Source organism: Giraffa tippelskirchi, chromosome 11 (genome assembly GCF_054371585.1).
Source record: "Giraffa tippelskirchi isolate mGirTip1 chromosome 11, T2T-mGirTip1v1.2.pri, whole genome shotgun sequence".
NCBI lineage: Eukaryota > Metazoa > Chordata > Mammalia > Artiodactyla > Giraffidae > Giraffa > Giraffa tippelskirchi.
The window spans coordinates 139,901,234-139,919,132 of NC_137285.1; the positions used below are offsets into that span (position 1 = coordinate 139,901,234).

General features: G+C 35.9%; 1 long non-coding RNA gene across 1 annotated transcript in view; it reads right to left on the reverse strand.

The window, feature by feature from the left end:
* LOC145525184 (uncharacterized) overlaps window positions 1-17,899 on the reverse strand; it is a 227,806-nt gene that overhangs the window by 116,143 nt on the left and 93,764 nt on the right. The window contains exon 3 of the long non-coding RNA XR_014068083.1: window positions 1,039-1,139. This is a non-coding gene — a long non-coding RNA (uncharacterized LOC145525184). The remainder of the gene's footprint in view (window positions 1-1,038; window positions 1,140-17,899) is intronic.

Below are 17,899 nucleotides of genomic sequence, written 5' to 3' on the forward strand. Positions count from 1 at the left end.
AAATAAGACTTTTGAACAAAGATTTTTAAAGACTAGTTGCCAGACAGGTCTACTGATGAGAGTATGCTGAGGAAGAAAATAGAAATCCCACTTACTTCATGATGTACTTTTCCAGTTCAGATAGACAATACCAAAATAAGAGCATCTTAGTCACTGGATGTCAGAAGAACTAAGTCTTCCACAGAAATTGTATATAGTTTTAATGTGGAAATAGAAAGCTAAAAAAATTAATCTGAAATTGTTCTTTTGTTGACCCATTTGGGTAAGATAGCCAATAGGGACTAATACCTCTTATACCTACAAGATAAAGACTAACAAAGCACAAAAAGTGAGTCTATACAAACACATTGCTCTTCAGTAATGTGCCAAGGGTCCAATTGCAACACAGAGGTGGCTATTTCCAGGATGTAAAATCTGCATGTTTTTTCAGGCCACTAGGAAAACTATTTTGAGCCATCTTCAATTATGCAGTACCAAATAGACTCATCTGCTTTCCCTCTTTCTTTTAACTCTTGCTGTGGACCAAGTGAGGGAGGCCAAAATCAGTTTGAGACTTAAAGTTTCAAGATTCTATACTTTGACTGGTTTTAAATGATTGAAGATCTAGTTTTCTAGGATCTAGCTTCAGGCTCTTTATCTATTTGGGCAGGATTCAACTCTGGGGTTTTGATTTGCACTAACTAATCTCTCAAAAGAAAATTTTCTACTAGAATAGCAATTGATTCATTTTTTTCTTGGAAATCAGCCAGTTGAACCAGCATTCCAAATCTGCTGGTTGGCCAATACCACCTTTCTCGAGATGAGAGGGCAATGAGAGATTCAAAATGAGAGTCAAAACATAGAGAGTGTATCTGGATAAGGAGAACTGAAAGATCAGAAGAGATATTTGTAATTAATCTTAGTGTCCATATCCCCTAATGACATAAATCTGTCAAGTTGATGAAATATTTTTTCATCTCATGATTGGAAAGCCCCTGGCAATCCAGAAATCAATCAAACAAATTCATATTCTTCAACTTTTCTTTACCAAATACCCACATCAGTCATCACCATTGCCTTCTGGCTCAGTGGTAAAGAATCCGCCTGCCAAGCAGGATACATAGGAGATGCAAGTTCGATCCTTCAGTCAGGAAGATCCCCTGGAGGAGGAAATGGAAATCTACTTCAGTATTCTTGCCTGGGAAATCTCATGGACAGAGGAGCCTGGTGGGCTATAGTTCATAGGGCCGCAAAGAGTCGAATATGACTGAGGCGACTGAGCACGCACGCCTTCTTACTCATCAGTTTGGTAACTTACTTCTTAATTTGACCAAAATAGCACAAATTGACATTAGTATTTATATTTGTATAATTCTCATTGAATTAATATGAGGGATATTCTTCCTGATTTGGAAGGCATCCTAATCTGATTGACAGCTTTTGATCCACACTTTTAATCAGGTGTGGAATGAATTATTTGGAGGAATATGTCTTGTAGATTATTAGCACTATCCTAACACTGTGGACTTTTTCTACTTTAATAATGAGAGAATACTATTGGAAGACTATTGACATAAGACAGAGTTTTCTGTGTGACATGTAGTTATTAATTCATCCATAGTCATCTATTTTCTGCCCACCATTCAAAAGGCTCTGGTAAGGGGAATCAAGTAATTTATCTTCTAAAAAGTGAAACTGCTGAAGATTAAACCAGAAAAATAGACATCATCCAGTACTGTCAATGAAAAGCCAAGAGGAAAAATCAACTTAAGCTCTGGGAACAAAATACTAATTCAAACTGAAGAAAAGCTAGAGCATGCAAAGGTGAATCTTATATCATCCTTTTTCTCCAGGACACAGCAAAGTGGGTACTTGAGAAAAAGGGCTTCCCTGGTGGCTCAGATGGTAAAGAGTCTGCCTGTAATGTGGGAGAACTGCATTCAATCCCTGGGTTGGGAAAATCCCCTGGATGAGAAAATGACAACCCACTCTAGTATTCTTGCTTGGAGAATCGCATGGACAGAGGAACCATGGGATTGCAAAGAACTGGATATGACTGAGCTTATTTAACTTATATGCAGAGTAGATCATGAGAAACGCTGGGCTGGATGAAGCATAAGCTGGAATCAAGATTGCTGGGAGAAATATCAGTAACCTTAGACATGCAGATGATACCACCCTTATGGCAGAAAGTGAAGAAGAACTAAAGAGCCCCCTGATGAAAGTGAAAGAGGAGAGTGAAAAAGTTGGCTTAAAGCTCAACATTCAGAAAACAAAGATCATGGCATCTGGTCCCATCACTTCATGGCAAAGAGATGGAGAAACAGTGGCAGCCTTTATTTGGGGGGGGGGGCTCCAAAATCACTGCAGATGGTGACTGCAGCCATGAAATAAAAAGATGCTTACTCCTTGGAAGAAAAGTTATGACCAACCTAGACAGCATATTAAAAAGCCGAGACATTATTTTGCCAACAAAAGTCCATCTAGTCAAGGCTATGGTTTTTCCAGTAGTCATGTATGGATGTGAGAGTTGGACTATAAAGAAAGCTGAGTGCCAAAGAATTGATGCTTTTGAACTCTGGTGTTGGAGAAGACTCTTGAGAGTCCCTTGGACTGCAAGGAGATCCAACCAGTCCATCTTAAAGGAAATCAGTTGTGAATGTTCATTGGAAGGACTGATGTTGAAGCTGAAACTCCAATACTTTGGCCACCTGATGCGAAGAGCTGATTTATTTGAAAAGATACTGATGCTGGGAAAGATTGAAGGTAGGAGGAAAAGGGGATGACAGAGGATGAGATGGTTCGATGCCATCATCGACTCAGTGGACATGAGTTTGAGTAACTCTGGGAGTTGGTGATGGGCAGGGAAGCCTGGCGTGCTGCAGTCCATGGGGTCACAAAGAGTTGGACATGACTGAGCGACTGAACTGAACTGAACTGAACTGAGTGACCAATGCTTCAAACTTATAAATGCTGCACATATGTGACTTTAGTTTTGTTGATTCAATATTAAAAACTACTTTAAAATACTTTCAATGGTGTTTTCTGCTAAGTAGTAAGGCCTCAGTAAGATCTGTACATGTAGATCCATTTTCTACTGTATTATCAAGAAAATAAATGCTATAAATTTCAACAATGGCAAGATTCCTACTGCAAACTGTCAATAGAATGAATTATTCTTGAGATTCATTTTGAGTTTATTTCTAGAAAATACAAAGTTAAAAGATGAATATAGTTGATGCCAAAATTTTAATGTTATGATGATTGTTATGTTTATTTTGAAAGTTTGAGCCCCAAATGTTGTTGTAATGCTTCCAGGAATGATCATTCAGTTCAGTTTAGTTCAGTTCAGTTCAGTTCAGTTGCTCAGTCGTGTCTGACTCTTTCTGACCCCATGAACCGCAGCACACCAGGCCTCACTGTCCATCACCAACTCCTGGAATCCACCCAAACCCATGTCCATTGAGTCAGTAATGCCATCCAACCTTCTCATCCTCTGTTGTCCCCTTCTTCTCCTGACCTCAATCTTTGGGAATGATCATATTAATCTATGAATCGATGGACCATGTGTTGGGCCTAGTAGTAGGACTGAAATTAATCCTCTCAATTATCATCTAGTTGTAGGTTTTCATTGACTAGCTTGTGATACATAGTTTGTTAATGAGAAAAGATCTTGTTTAAGCCCTTTTGATTATTTCTTTTTTTATTTAATAAATTCTATGTAACAATACTGATGGGGCTTCCCAGGTGGCACAGTGGAAAAGAATTCGCCTGCCAATGCAGGAGCCACAAGAGACATGGGTTCAATCCCTGAATCAGGAAGATCATCTGGAGGAAGAAATGGTAACTCACTCCAATATTCTTGCCTTGGAAATCCCAAGGACATAGGATATGAGCCTCGTGGGCTATAGTCCATGAGGTTGCAAAGAGTTAGACACAGCTAAGAACTGAGGCTGTACACTAACAATACTGAACGGAGCCTTGAATAGAAGAGACACTCAAAAGTTAAGGACTCTACCCGTCTTTCAAACATAAATGAATTCTTCTATACCCGGACTACCCTAAATTCTTAGTTTATCCCAAACTGTCATGCTTTCTGACTCCCGTTCCAGTGTCTCAAGCAGAGAGCAACCTCTTTTACTTTCAAAAGCCTTCTGTCTTGGAGCTTGAACTATTAGGTCCTCCAGTCTAGTATTTCCATATTTTCATAGCTATGACATTTCCTTCTGACAAACTTCAAATCTTTCAATTCAATTTGTCTTAAAGGTTGAATATCCTTATTTCCTCCCTCCCATTAACACCCATTTGATCATACTGAATACTAATCTGTTCACTCATTCAAATGTACACATCTTCAGTGCTCACCACTATGTTAGATCACAAAGATATAATGATAATTCCATATGACTCCTCTCTCATAAAATATGTGAATGTGTAGTGGATAAGGTTAAGATAGGTTAAGGCATAGGAAAGTCTCAGAAAGCCGTACTGATAGCTACAGGAAACAGTTTACCAGTCTCAGTCAAGTTTTCAATCAAGCAAAGGGAAGAAACTCTGGCCCTTTTAGGCCTTAGCTGGAAAGCTAAACCTTTCAGATTGTAATGGGATCAAAGGAGCTCACATCCTGCTTCTTCCACAACAGAATCTCATTACAACCATTCACAGACTGATTACTGAATCCTAAATTCTATGACCATACTATGGCTTTTTTGGTTTTTGGGGAAAAAAGCATTTCATACTTCAATACAGATAAGGAAGGAATTGAAAGTTAGTTTAATGATTTCCTTTGGGTTCTTTTAATTCTTTCCTGAACAATCACCAAAATGGGAGGGCATAAGTGATCCCCTTGTGTTGCCAAACTACCTGGTCCTGTGAACATTCTTAGCTTTTATACAATTTATGAACCAATTATGGCCTTTGGAGAGTCACAGTATGTTGACACAGGAAACAGCAGAGGGTACCAGGATGTAGCAGTTAGGGTGTTCGGGAATGCATAACTGCCTGAAAAAGAGCACTGTGTTATCAAGAATTGAGTGTTGTTTTACTTTGCTTTTGGTCTAACAGGGGAAAATATGTTAATTACGGCTTTCTGGCTCTAATTGATTCAGACTTGTAGGCTCTGTCTGGATATATATTCTCATTTAAATCCAAATAAATCTTTCTTTTCCTGTTTCTTTTATTTTGTTTAAATTTTTATTGAATCTACAATGGATTCATCCAACTGTTAAAAAAAAACATGTGTTTGCATATGTATTGTGTTTCAGAAATAAAGGTTTCCTCTGAATTGCAAATGAATAGTACTAATCCTACTTCTACGGAAACAACAAGATTTGGTCTCTGAAAAAAATTAAATAGAAGTCAGACTATTATAATGTATCATGAAACACAGTAAATGATCAATAAATATTATAAGTAAGTGCTGGGATTTTTTTTTATGTTAATTGAAAAGGTAGACTAAATAAATGGCTGAGTATTTCCACATCTGAGAGTCTTTTGAATAAATTAATGGTGCATTTAACACCACAATTTTAGGACACACACACACACAAAGACACTGATACAGAGGAAGAAATTATTAAAGTTTAACGGACTGGACTTCCCTGATAGTACAATGGATAAGAATCTGGCTGCCAATGCAGAGGACATAGGTTTGATCCCTGGTTTGGGAAGATGCCACTTGCTGCCGAGCCTGTCTGCCATAGCTACTGAGCCCAAGCTGGAGAGCTTGTGAGCTACAATTACTGAGCCCGTTCCTAGAGCCTGTGCTCCACAACAAAAGAAGTCACTGCAATGAGAAACCTGTGCACTGCAAGTAGAGAGAAGCCCCTACTCATTGCAACTAGAGAAAGCCCACTTCCAGTAACAAAGACCCAGCACAGAAAAAAAACAAAACAAAAAACTGCTTAATGGACCAGACAGTGCAGTCCAGTAACAAATCTAAAGAGTTAATCCATATCAAGTAGATCTTACAGACCAAATAGAATGAAAAGAATCTAACATTTTCAAACTTGAATAATCCTTATAATATATGCATTTTAATGCAGATGTCAATGCTCTTTTGCTTAAAGGATGATTAATTATATCTTCCATTTGTAAGACTGTCATCATTTAGCCACTTTACAATTTATATTCATAATACTACCACTATTATTTTCATAGCTTACATTTTTTCAGCTATTCTATTGTACATACTGGTCACAAATCCAGTCATTTAGATGAGACTTTTTTTTATTACCTCCATTTACAGATGAGAAAACTGAGGCTTAGCGATATTGTGCTGCTATATACCGAGGTCTAATTTATCAGATACAAGATAATCTTTACCATTTGGTCTTATTCCACTGACAGACCTGAGGACATTAATCTACTTTTTCAGAATTACAAATATGTATCCTGTTATTTTTTTAGGATTATTTTTCAAGAGAGTGGAAAGAGAGCCATAGATTGAAGATGACATTCATAATAATAATGATTAATCATGACTGGCGTTTTGAGTGCTGCTGTCTTAAAATTTAACTGCATCAAGATTTCCTGCAGTTTAATTTTTGCTGTTGAAGGGAAATACCCTCATTTGTATTTCCTGCAGGAAAAAGCTTTCAGAGGACTGCCTACAAATCCCAGCCTCCAGCCACAGCAGTGGCCTATCTGGGGCTTTCATGCAAATATCTCATTGTACTCAATCAAAATTACAAATTGATTACAAGTCACTAAACAGGAATCATCTTAGTCATCACAGAAGTTTAGCTGCCTCTGGGCTGAAACATGGCAGCTGTTTAATCGCAAACACTGTACTCGTCAACAACCCAGGACAGTGTGAAAATGGTCAGCAAACGCTGCCTTTGACTGTAGCTATGTAAATGTCAAAATAATGTAAATATATTACAGACAGTTGAAAATAAAAAAATAGTAAAATAACAAGTTAGTAAACTGATATAAAAAGGAAGATTAAAATTGAAATGTAATGGACTCAGAGGTGGTGGTTTAGTCGCTAAGTCATGTCCAACTCTTTGCTGCTGCTGCTGCTGCTGCTAAGTCGCTTTAGTCTTGTCGTGTCCGACTCTGTGCGACCCCATAGATGGCAGCCCACCAGGCTCCCCCGTCCCTGGGATTCTCCAGGCAAGAACACTGGAGTGGGTTGCCATTTCCTTCTCCAATGCATGAAAGTGAAAAGTGAAAGTGAAGTCGCTTAGTCGTGTCCGACTCTTAGCGACCCCATGGACTGCAGCCTACCAGGCTCCTCCATCCATGGGATTTTCCAGGCAAGAGTACTGGAGTGGGGTGCCATTGCCTTCTCTGGTCCAACTTTTTGAGACACCATGAACTGTAGCCCACAAGGCTCCTTTGTCCATAGGATTTCCCAGACAATAATTCTGGAGTGGGTTGCCGTTTCCTTTTCCAGGGGATCTTCCTGACCCAGGATCAAACCCTGGTCTTCTGCACTGCAGGCAGATTCTTAACTGACTGGGCCACCAGGGAAGCCCACTGGACTCATAAGGAGAATTGAAATGTAACAGAATCCAGTCCAAAGACTACGTGACTTCATTGATTACACACATCTTCGTCAAGTCACTTATACACTATGATGTTAAACTTTCTCATCCAGAAAAGTATTGAGGCTACATTATCTTTAATATCCTTTTCATGACTAGAGTTCTCTTACTTCTGTAATATTTTTAACATAAACTTTTATTTTAAAGAATGAGGCTAAAACTGGGCAGAGGTCAATAGATATTCATGGTACTTCCTCAAAATCTGAAAAACTCCTACCATCGATTACTTGAATGATTGATCTATATATTAGACATTTGTCCCATCTTGAAAGATGATGAAGTCATTCCCAGGTGTTTTTTTTTTTGACATTACTAAACAGATATGCTGTTGAGGAGCAAAAAGTGTGGTTATGATATGTTGTTAATAAAAATTTCAAGATGGTCACTCTGAATCTTGACCATAAACAAAATGTCTGCTTTCACCAAACAAAAATTAAACTGTCTTTTAAAAGCCAGTATACACACAGAACCCTAAGGGGACTTGCAAGAAAATATAATGTTATTTAGGCTCAGGAAATTTTAATGTTATTAACCATGCCTCCAACTTCTACTTTCTTCCCTAATAGTTAATAGATTGCACTTATGGAAAAAATTAACTACTCAGTTTCTTTCTATGTTGTAGCAAAGCAAAAGTTGCACCAGACAATGTTAAATAGTCAAAAAAGGCTTTATTCGTGCAAGAGAGGAGAGAATGAGTTCAGAATTTAGTCTGAATTCAACTCCTCTGAAAAAAAGGCAGGGAGTTTATGGAGATAAGTTTCAAAGTTCTTAGACACATAGGTGCTCCTTAATTGGCTTTACCCAAAGCAAAAATCAACTGTCTCCTATCTTCATGGTGGGAGGTACTTTTACTACCTGGAAGGAGGCATCCACCCAACTTAGGCTCCTACTTACTTACAGAGGAAAGGAGTTAAAGGCTTTATCTGCTTTGATAACTACATTTCGAATGAATGACTCCCAGGTCTTTGAGAAAGACATTCCTGGGATGTAAAAATGAGGCTTTAAAAATTTTTCATCTCAAAGTTATAGAGAGACCAATTTTACAATTACAAATAAAATACTATAGTAAATGGGAGATCAGGGCCTGTAGAGTCAGGAAGAATTCTGTCTAAAGTTTAGTCAGATGAGAGGATAAGAAGAAGACTTCATATAAAACTTCAGTGTAGTATAAGTACCTCTTTTCTTGGCATATTCACTTCAATTTGGTATAGTAATAACACAGAAAATTGATAGCCAGATGGTAGGTTAATCTTCCTCACTTATCATCATTTCAACAATTACGTCAAACAAGTGGGATATGCTAGATCTTATCAGAATAAAGGCAATCTTTTATTTTTCCTCCCACTGACCATTCACATCTGCTTCTGTGCTGTAAATTTATGTTATAATTCTCTTACCATGTTCTTAATGAAGGTTGAACTGATGTCAAACTGTCATCAGAATCCATTTTCTTTATCCCTTGATTTTTCACCATCTCCTAAGAACCACTGAGATGACAAGCATTTCACATTAGAATATGTAGGGAGTTTTCACCTGTTGTTTTGGTTTCCAAGTCAAAATAGATACTCAGAGAAGCCAATCTGAACATCTATTTTACTCCCCATCTTTGCTGCCATCTGCTCTCTTTTCTCTCTACTATCCCCTTTGATCGTTTAAGTGATATTTAAGCACTGTATTTATATCCCAAGACTGCTGTAATAAACTACTATAAATTTGATGGCTTAAAGTAACTTAAATGTATTCTCTTAAAGTTCTAGAGGCTAGAATTCCAAAATCAAGGTGTCAGTAATACCACAATCTCTGCAGAATCTCTAAGGGAAATTCTGTTTCTGCTTTTTCTAACTTTTAATTAGTTTCTAGCATTCCTTGGCTAGAGGCCACATTACTACAGTATCTGCCTGAATCTTCACATCACTTTCTTCCAAGTAATCAAGGGTAATCTCTTCTATGCAATGTCCTTAACTCACATTTGCAAAGATCCTTTATCCAAATGAGATAACATTTACAAATTAGAGGGATTAGGGCCTCATATCTTGGATAGGCCATTATGTATTTTAACTTTACCTCATACATTGTTAAAAAATATTATCTAGGCACAGGCTAGCAGTGAGATCAGTCCTGATAAAAAGATTTTTTAATTAAAATCTTTTAAATAGTAGTTGATTTATAACCGTGTGCTAATTTCTACTGTGTAGCAAAGTGATTCACTTATACATATCTATATTCTTTTCTGTATTTTTTCCATCATGATTTATCATAGGATATTGAATATAGTTCCCTCTGCTATACAATACAACCTTGTTGTTAATCCATTCTATATATAATAGTTTACATTTGCTAAACCCCAAACACTATAAAGTGTATTGTATTTCTTAACGTACAATGTATTTTATAACAATTACAGACATAGAAAGTAGGCCCTTTGTAGAAGTATACGGAGGAAAAAAATATGGAATTTTGCCACTTTTTCCCCCAAAATTCTCATCATCATTGTGTTTGCCATTTTCTTTCCCAAGACAATAATGATAGAGATATTTAACAATAAGTAAAAAAAAAAAAAAAAAAAAAAGATTTAGTAAACTAAAACTGTCTTATACTAAGATAATATTAATGAGAACAATAAAAGACAATATTTGTAATTCTATTTGGAGGAACATTATAGAGAAAATAATTTAACAATTTGCATGCTATTATGTATTAACTGTCTTCAAGTTATATTTTAGCCCTTATCAACCACAATTTTTGTATTTATTTTCAACCTGCCCACAATGTTATTATTGTATTCTCTTAAGATACAATGTGGGGATCAAGACCCAAGGTTTTAGATTCAGCCATAACTGAATTTGACCTCCATTACCTAGTCACAATTTCTGTGTTGCAAAGGCAATATGATTTTTCTGTTAAGAACGCTTCTTATACTTTGTAAAGTTCCTGAATACTGTAGATAATGCATGCTAAGTGCTTGGAATGTGAGCCTTCAATGATGGAGCCTGGCTTGAATCTGGAAGTGTATTGCCTGGATTCAAATCCCATTTCCACTTTTTAGTCTTGTGATATTGAACAAGTTAGTCGATGCCTTTTTTCCATCAGTGTCCTCACCTGAATTCTGAGATCATGATCTATCTTTTACTCTCATGGTAGGGATTATTAAATTATTTAATTCATGTAAAGCATAGAGCCTGGCACATATAAAACCCTCAATGAGCATTATCATCCTCATCATCAAACCATTATCATCACATCTTTTTATAATGGATTGATATTAAAATGATTACTCAGCAATTCTGAAAGATACTGATGTTGATAGACCCTAGATGTAAGTTTAATTTCAGAAAGAAGTATTAATTATATATGTTTTAAAGATGAGTAAGTTATTTATAATTTGGTTGTATATAGTGCCTATCTCATAATAAGTAAAGAAAAGGAATGCTGAGCAGAAACTCAATGCAGCAAATCAGAACAATTTTAATAACAAAATTTAGAGTTAACATAATGAGCTGCTTGAGTAAATGAAGATCATTGTTGAAGCTACTGAAAACAAAACTCTTCAAAGGAAGAATCTTCACATGCTGGACAAATCATGATATAATGCACATTCTTGTTTAAAATGTGGTTAACAGTTCATGAACATCAACACAAAAATTCTAAAATATATGCCAAGATACACTGGTGAAGATGAGGATTGGTATGAAGACCGCACATCAAAACAGTCAGCTGATATGGTATTAAATTCCACCATGATTTGACCTAGAGATTTGCCAGTTATCTTCAATTTATCTCTAATATGTTAAAGAGAAGACAGTAAGATCCAAAAATGGTTGTTTATGAATGTTATGTGTTATTAATTTTTATAATTTTAGAATCAAAAATTCATTGATGTTTATTCAAAGCCTTCTTCCACTGTTACACTGCTACCAAAATAATTGTTTGTATTAAATAGCTATAATTTGTAATTGTAAAAATCTGTCTTTTAAGCTAAAATAATGTCTTTAATATTAGAATCTGGTTCATTAAAAGGAAGGTAGTCCTGGTTTTCATGAATGTATGAATCATAAGTGAAAATATCAGTGGTTCCTGATTTATTGAGAAATTACAAAGTCAGGAAAAAGAATGATATAAAGATGAAAGTGGAATGATCTCAATTAGGGTCAACATGATACCATGGATGGAAGAAGAATTTTAGGAGGAAGAATAAGGGAGGAAAACAGTTTAATTCTGAACACACTGACTTTTATGTAATAGTATCTGATTAAAGGTTTTCATAGATAATTAGGAAAGATGGAATTGCAATTCAAGTCAACATTTAGGTAAATTTTAAACTTGGAGATAGAATCAGATTGTTAGAAATAAATGTATTCATCTGGGGGTGTCGGTGATGCATACTGAGCTTCAAGAAGAAGTCACAGAAGGGAATCAAAGAGAAGTCATAGCTTTTGAAGGACCACAAAAATGCCATATATGCTATGGCTTGGAAGAGCATCTGTTACTATTGAAACATATTTCCCAAGAATAAAAGAAAATGTATCTTCCTGTATCTTATACCCACTGCTTTCTATCATACAAATTCTACAGAACAATTGTAGTGTTCCTTCCTTTAATACATCTTATGTATTAAAATGTGATATTATTACCCACTGATTGATAATCATCTGCTTCTTTCCATACTGGGTTACCATGGGTACATTCACCACAGTCATACAAGGGAGAAATTTGAGAGAACATGAATCAGCTTTTCAAGCCAATTAAAAGCATTTTATTTTTAGCATATATTATAGTCACTCACGAACTTTTTTTCCCCCTATTTGTGGCATTATATTCTTTGTATTTAGCCTCAGTTCAGTTCAGTTCATTCGCTCAGTCCTTTGCAACCCCATGAACTGCAGCACGCCAGGACTCCCTGTCCATCACCAACTCCCTGAGTCCACCCAAACCCATGTCCACTGAGTCGGTGGTGCCATCCAACCATCTCATGCTCTGTCATCCCCTCCTCCTGCCCTCAATCTTTCCCAGCATCAGGGTCTTTTCAAATGAGTCAGCTCTTCAAATCAGGTAGCCAAAGTATTGGAGTTTCAGCTTCAACATCAGTCCTTCCAATGAATATTCAGGACTGATTTCCTTTAGGATGGACTGGTTGGATCTCCCTGCAGTCCAAGGGACTCTCAAGAGTCTTCTCCAACACCACAGTTCAAAAGCATCAATTCTTCGGCACTCAGCTTTCTTTATAGTCCAACTCTAACATCCATACATGACCACTGGAAAAACCATAGCCTTGACTACATGGATCTTTGTTGACCAAGTAATGTCTCTACTTTTTAATATGCTATCTAGGTTGGTCATAACTTTCCTTCCAAGGAGTATCTTTTAATTTCATGGCTGCAATCACCATCTGCAGTGATTTTGGAGCCCCCCAAAATAAAGTCAGCCACCGTTTCCACTATTTCCCCATCTATTTGCCATGAAGTGATGGAACCAGATGCCATGATCTTAGTTTTCTGAATGCTGAGCTTTAAGCCAACTTTTTCACTCTCCTCTTTCACTTTCATCAAGAGGCTCTTCAGTTTCTCTTCGCTTTCTGTCATAAGTGTGGTGTCATCTGCATATCTGAGGTTCTTGATATTTCTCCCGGTAAACTTGATTCCAGCTTGTACTTCCTCCAGCCCAGTGTTTCTCATGATGTACTCTGTGTATAAGTTAAATAAGCAGGCTGACAATATACAGCTCATAAATATTTATTAAATAACTGCATATGTGAACAATGCTATCATATTACTCCATTTTTTTTCTTCCCTGGGTTATTTATATATGTGGTCATACTATTCTTGCTACTTTACCAAAAGTGCACACCCATATAAGTACTGCTTGTTTATAAAATTCTGCAAATGGTGGAAGCTCTGGGTTTTTCAACTATAATGTTTTTCTCATCTTCTTTGGGCTCTGGAAAGAGAAGTGCTCTAGAGAGATATCATGCACCTGGCAATTATTCAGGCTTAAGACACTCCTAAGAGGATACCTTCCTATGTCTATGGTAATCCACTGAAGCAGAGCTAGTCAGGTTTCCCAGTGATAATTATATCAATTTTGGGATAGAGAAATCCATTTTCCAAAGGAATTGCTAAGCTCTGAGGATGTGAGTTAATGTTTGAATGGTCCAGTATTGATGTCACATGAGGAAAACCTGTAAACAATGAGGTCTGGTAGAACTTAGTTGACGCTAAGTAGAGAGTTGAGTAAAGAGAAGGATAATAGTGTGATCTTGTTGACCTAGTATTTGGCAACCAAGTTGAGCCCTGGGACTCACTTTTAAAAGGAGAAATGAATTTCTCTTTTTCTAAGCTATATTCAGTAATAAGAAATATTGCTTATTTATCACTTGTAAAAAGAAAATTGTTCATTAAAACCAGCACCCAAAATGGCACATGGATTCTTAAATGTGGTCTGATTTCTACAAAGTTCTAATTAGATGAAAAAAAAAGTTTGTTTGCCATTATAATTTTTCCCAACATATGGTAGTTATTTATGTATTAAAATGTTATATTATTACCTATTGATTGATAATCATCTGCTTCTTTCCATATTTGGCCACCATGGGTACACTCACCACAGTCACCACTACATTCATACAAGGGAGAATTTTGAGACATAGTAAGAATCAGCTTTTCAAGCCAATTAAATTTATTTTATTTTTAGCATATATTTTTAAGAAGTAACTATTCTTCACTTGAAGAAAAAATTCAAACCTGCTGCATCTTAGTATATTTCATCAGGTGTTGCAAGAGATTGCTAAAATAAACTTTTTTTTTTTACTGAAAAAACAGCTTTATAATAAGATCCCTGTTATGTCAATGTATTTTTTAAAATAACAATAGAGCTTAGATACCACTTTAATTAATTTTATAGAATGATAGTGGAACTAGAATGGTGAATTAAGGAAATCCAAGTAAAAGTCATTTGGAGCAAACAGGTAAGGTGGAGTTATTTGGTAGAGTGGTATTTTTTGAATGGGTAAGGAAACGGCACCCCACTCCAGTACTCTTGCCTGGAAAATCCCATGGACAGAGCAGCCTGGTAGGCTACAGTCCATGGGGTCGCAAAGAGTCAGACACGACTGAGCGACTTCACTCACTAAGTACAGGATGAGGAGGAAAGATTACTCATAGGAAATATGCTGGAGTGTTTCTTCTCTGTAGAGTGGTTGCAGAAAATGTAAAAAGCCCTCCACAATTTATCTGGAATTTCTTGAGTATAAAATAAATGAAGATGTCAGAAAGAAATGGAATAAAAAAAATCAGTTTTTCCAAAGTTAGATTACATTTCCATTTTGTTATGCTTCAAATGACTTCTTGAGCTCTTCACTTTATTCTAATTGTCATCTTAAAAAACAACTCTAATGAAATTGCTGAAAGCATTAGAAAAATCTAGAGAGAGAAACAAGCTAAAATCATCCATTATTATGAGACTGTGAACTGTAAATATCAGACAGGGCACCCATCTCTGCAGAGGCAAATTGAAAGCTGAAAGAGGTTTGCTTTATTGTCTCTCTGATTTAAAATTGATTGAAATGCATATACAAATGGAAAAGCTGTCAAAAATTGTGGTATGTTGATAGCTCATCTTTTCCTTCTGATCAGAAGTTTTAATGGAATTCCTTTCAGGTACAGAAGGAAGAAGGTACGTTTTGAACCCATCATGTAGAAGTATGAACTGAGATCTGGACACAGGAGGCAACTATTTCATTGAGTCTTTGTTAATGTATGTATCATGAGCACAGTAAATTTGCCCAAGTTGATGAAACTAATGCATAGATCACATTGCCTGTGTAGTGTTTCCTTTTTTTGCTGTTGTTGTTAACACAAAATACAGTGCCTTGAAGTCTGAAAGACATTCAAAAGTCATGTGAAAATAGAATGACATTAAAAAAAAAAATGATACATTGAGGGTAATACCTCTGAAAGCTCTTTGCTTTTCCTTTTCTCTATGCTAACACCCTCGCCAAGCAATTGCTATCTCACCTGTTACTCCCTTTTCCTGAATCCACACTGCTATCTGACATTTATCCCTTTCTTGAGGAGTGGGAGAGGGATGGAGTGGAAATTTGGGGTTGGCAGATGCAGACTATTATATATAGAATGGATAAACAACAAGGTACTACTGTGTAGCACAGGGAACTATATTTAATATCCTATGTTAAAACATAATAGAAGAAATTTAAAATGTATATATTTGTAAAACTAAATCATTTTATGGTGCAACAGAAATGAACACAACATTGTACCTCATCTATATTTTAATTAAAATTAAAAAAAAAAGGTCTATCATTCTCTAAGCTAGACTAGCATTTTGAAGGAATTAATTTGTACTCATCAATTCTGTATGACAAACTTTTAAAGGCTCTCGACTGCCAATATCGTAACTGAAAATTAAAATTTGAACTCCAGACAGATAGTTAGAGTTCTCAGGAATATCATTCAACTTCATTTCTCCGTCGTTAGCATTGAGGAGTCCCTTAAATTTTCCATTAGAGGTAAACTGATCTCCTCACCTCTAGACACCTCTGACCCAACACAACATGCTCAGTTCTACCTTTAAACACTTTAGCGAATTCTTTCTCTTGTGTGAGGAGCCTATCCTGATTCTCTCTGTTTTTAAAAATTGTATCCATTATTCAGATTTTCATTCACATCTTAACATTTTCTTGTTTAATATGTATCAGGAAATACTCAGTTGTTTCGGCTGGAATAAGTTCTCAGCATGAAAAACCAGCCCATTCTCAGCCCGTCTTATAAGAACAGTAACAGTTTGCCCGAGGCAACAACATGTAAAAAAAATAGTAATTTATAATTTTGTACTGTTTCTTATTTTATGCACACACATTTATCCACACACACAAACAAAACATAGGGTCATTTTTGGTGCAATAGAATAATTACTCTTAAGACTAGAAACAGTTGTATAATTGAAAATAGAAAAATAATTTAAAAGGACATTTAATTATGAGATTTGATCAAAGTGAAATATCAAATAGTACCAAACAATTTCTTAGTGTCAGCCACATTGATAAAAGTAAATGAAATAAAACAATGTATTAAAACATACACATAGCTCACTTGAATTCTAGAATATCCAACACAGATTATTTTTTCATTCAGATTTATCTTTTATGATGATAGAATTTACTCAGACCTTTATTGCTTTTCTGAAATAAAATATTACAAAGAGTGGTAAAATTCAAAATCATTTAAAACACAAACGCATGTGTTTTGAAAGAAGACTCTCAGCTTCTTTCAGCGTTAACTCAATATTTTAGGCAAACAATATCTGACTGTGGAAATGTATATGATATTGTTAAAAGCAAGCTGCCACCTGACACTTAGGGAGAAGCTCACGGTCTCAGAGAATCCTTTATCAAGGCAGTGCTACTGACATTGTAATAAACGTTAAAAGCACAAAGATCTGTGAAAATACAATTAGCATAATTTTCTAATAAGAATGTAGAAAAGAACTCAAAAATATGAATCCGAAACACTAGATGTGCTGGTGCTTAGTCTCTCAGGCATGTCTGACTCTTTGAGACTGTTTGGATTGTAGGCTGCCAGGCTCCTCTGTCCATGGGATTTTTCAGGCAAGAATACTGGAGTGGGTTGCCATTTTCCTCCTCCAGGGGATCTACCCAGGGATCAAACTGGGGTCTCCTGCATTACAAACAGATTCTTTACCATCTGATCCACCAGGGAAGCCTTTTAGGCTGAGAATCTTTGGAATCTTCACACAGCAGGTGAAAGAGGTTTCTGATGTTCTTGCTCTCTTCATTTTCCAGGTGTTTATGTTAAAAAAGAAAAACCTAACAAAAATGATTATTAAAAAAGAAGCAACCTTCTTAACTGACTGGCATTTAAAAATTATTCTATCAAAAATATGGTGATAATCTGTGCTGAGGATCTGAAAACACCATAAAAGAAAAAAACTATGAAACTTTATTGTGTATAAGTTATTATATGTGTCTTAGAAAATAGCACTGGTTGAGAAAATTGCTGGAAAATATTGTCATAAAATATCGTTGCTAATTGTGTTTTATTTAAATTTTAAGGCAGAAGGTTTTCATTACAATTTGTTTAGAGTTACTTTTAATCCTAGTCAAAGTGAGTCTTCTTCTTTTAATACTGGACTCTGTTGGATGTTTCTAAGAAAATTTACAATATGAAAATTTCAAATGACATTTTAAATGTTAGCAGTTCAACTCTGTACACTGTTGATGGAACTTGCATATTTTGCTGCTAATATTAATAATCTTCATATAACCAACTCATATTTACAGATTCACCTACTTCTGCATGTGTTCTCAGCCACTCAGCCATGTCAGACTCTTTGCAACC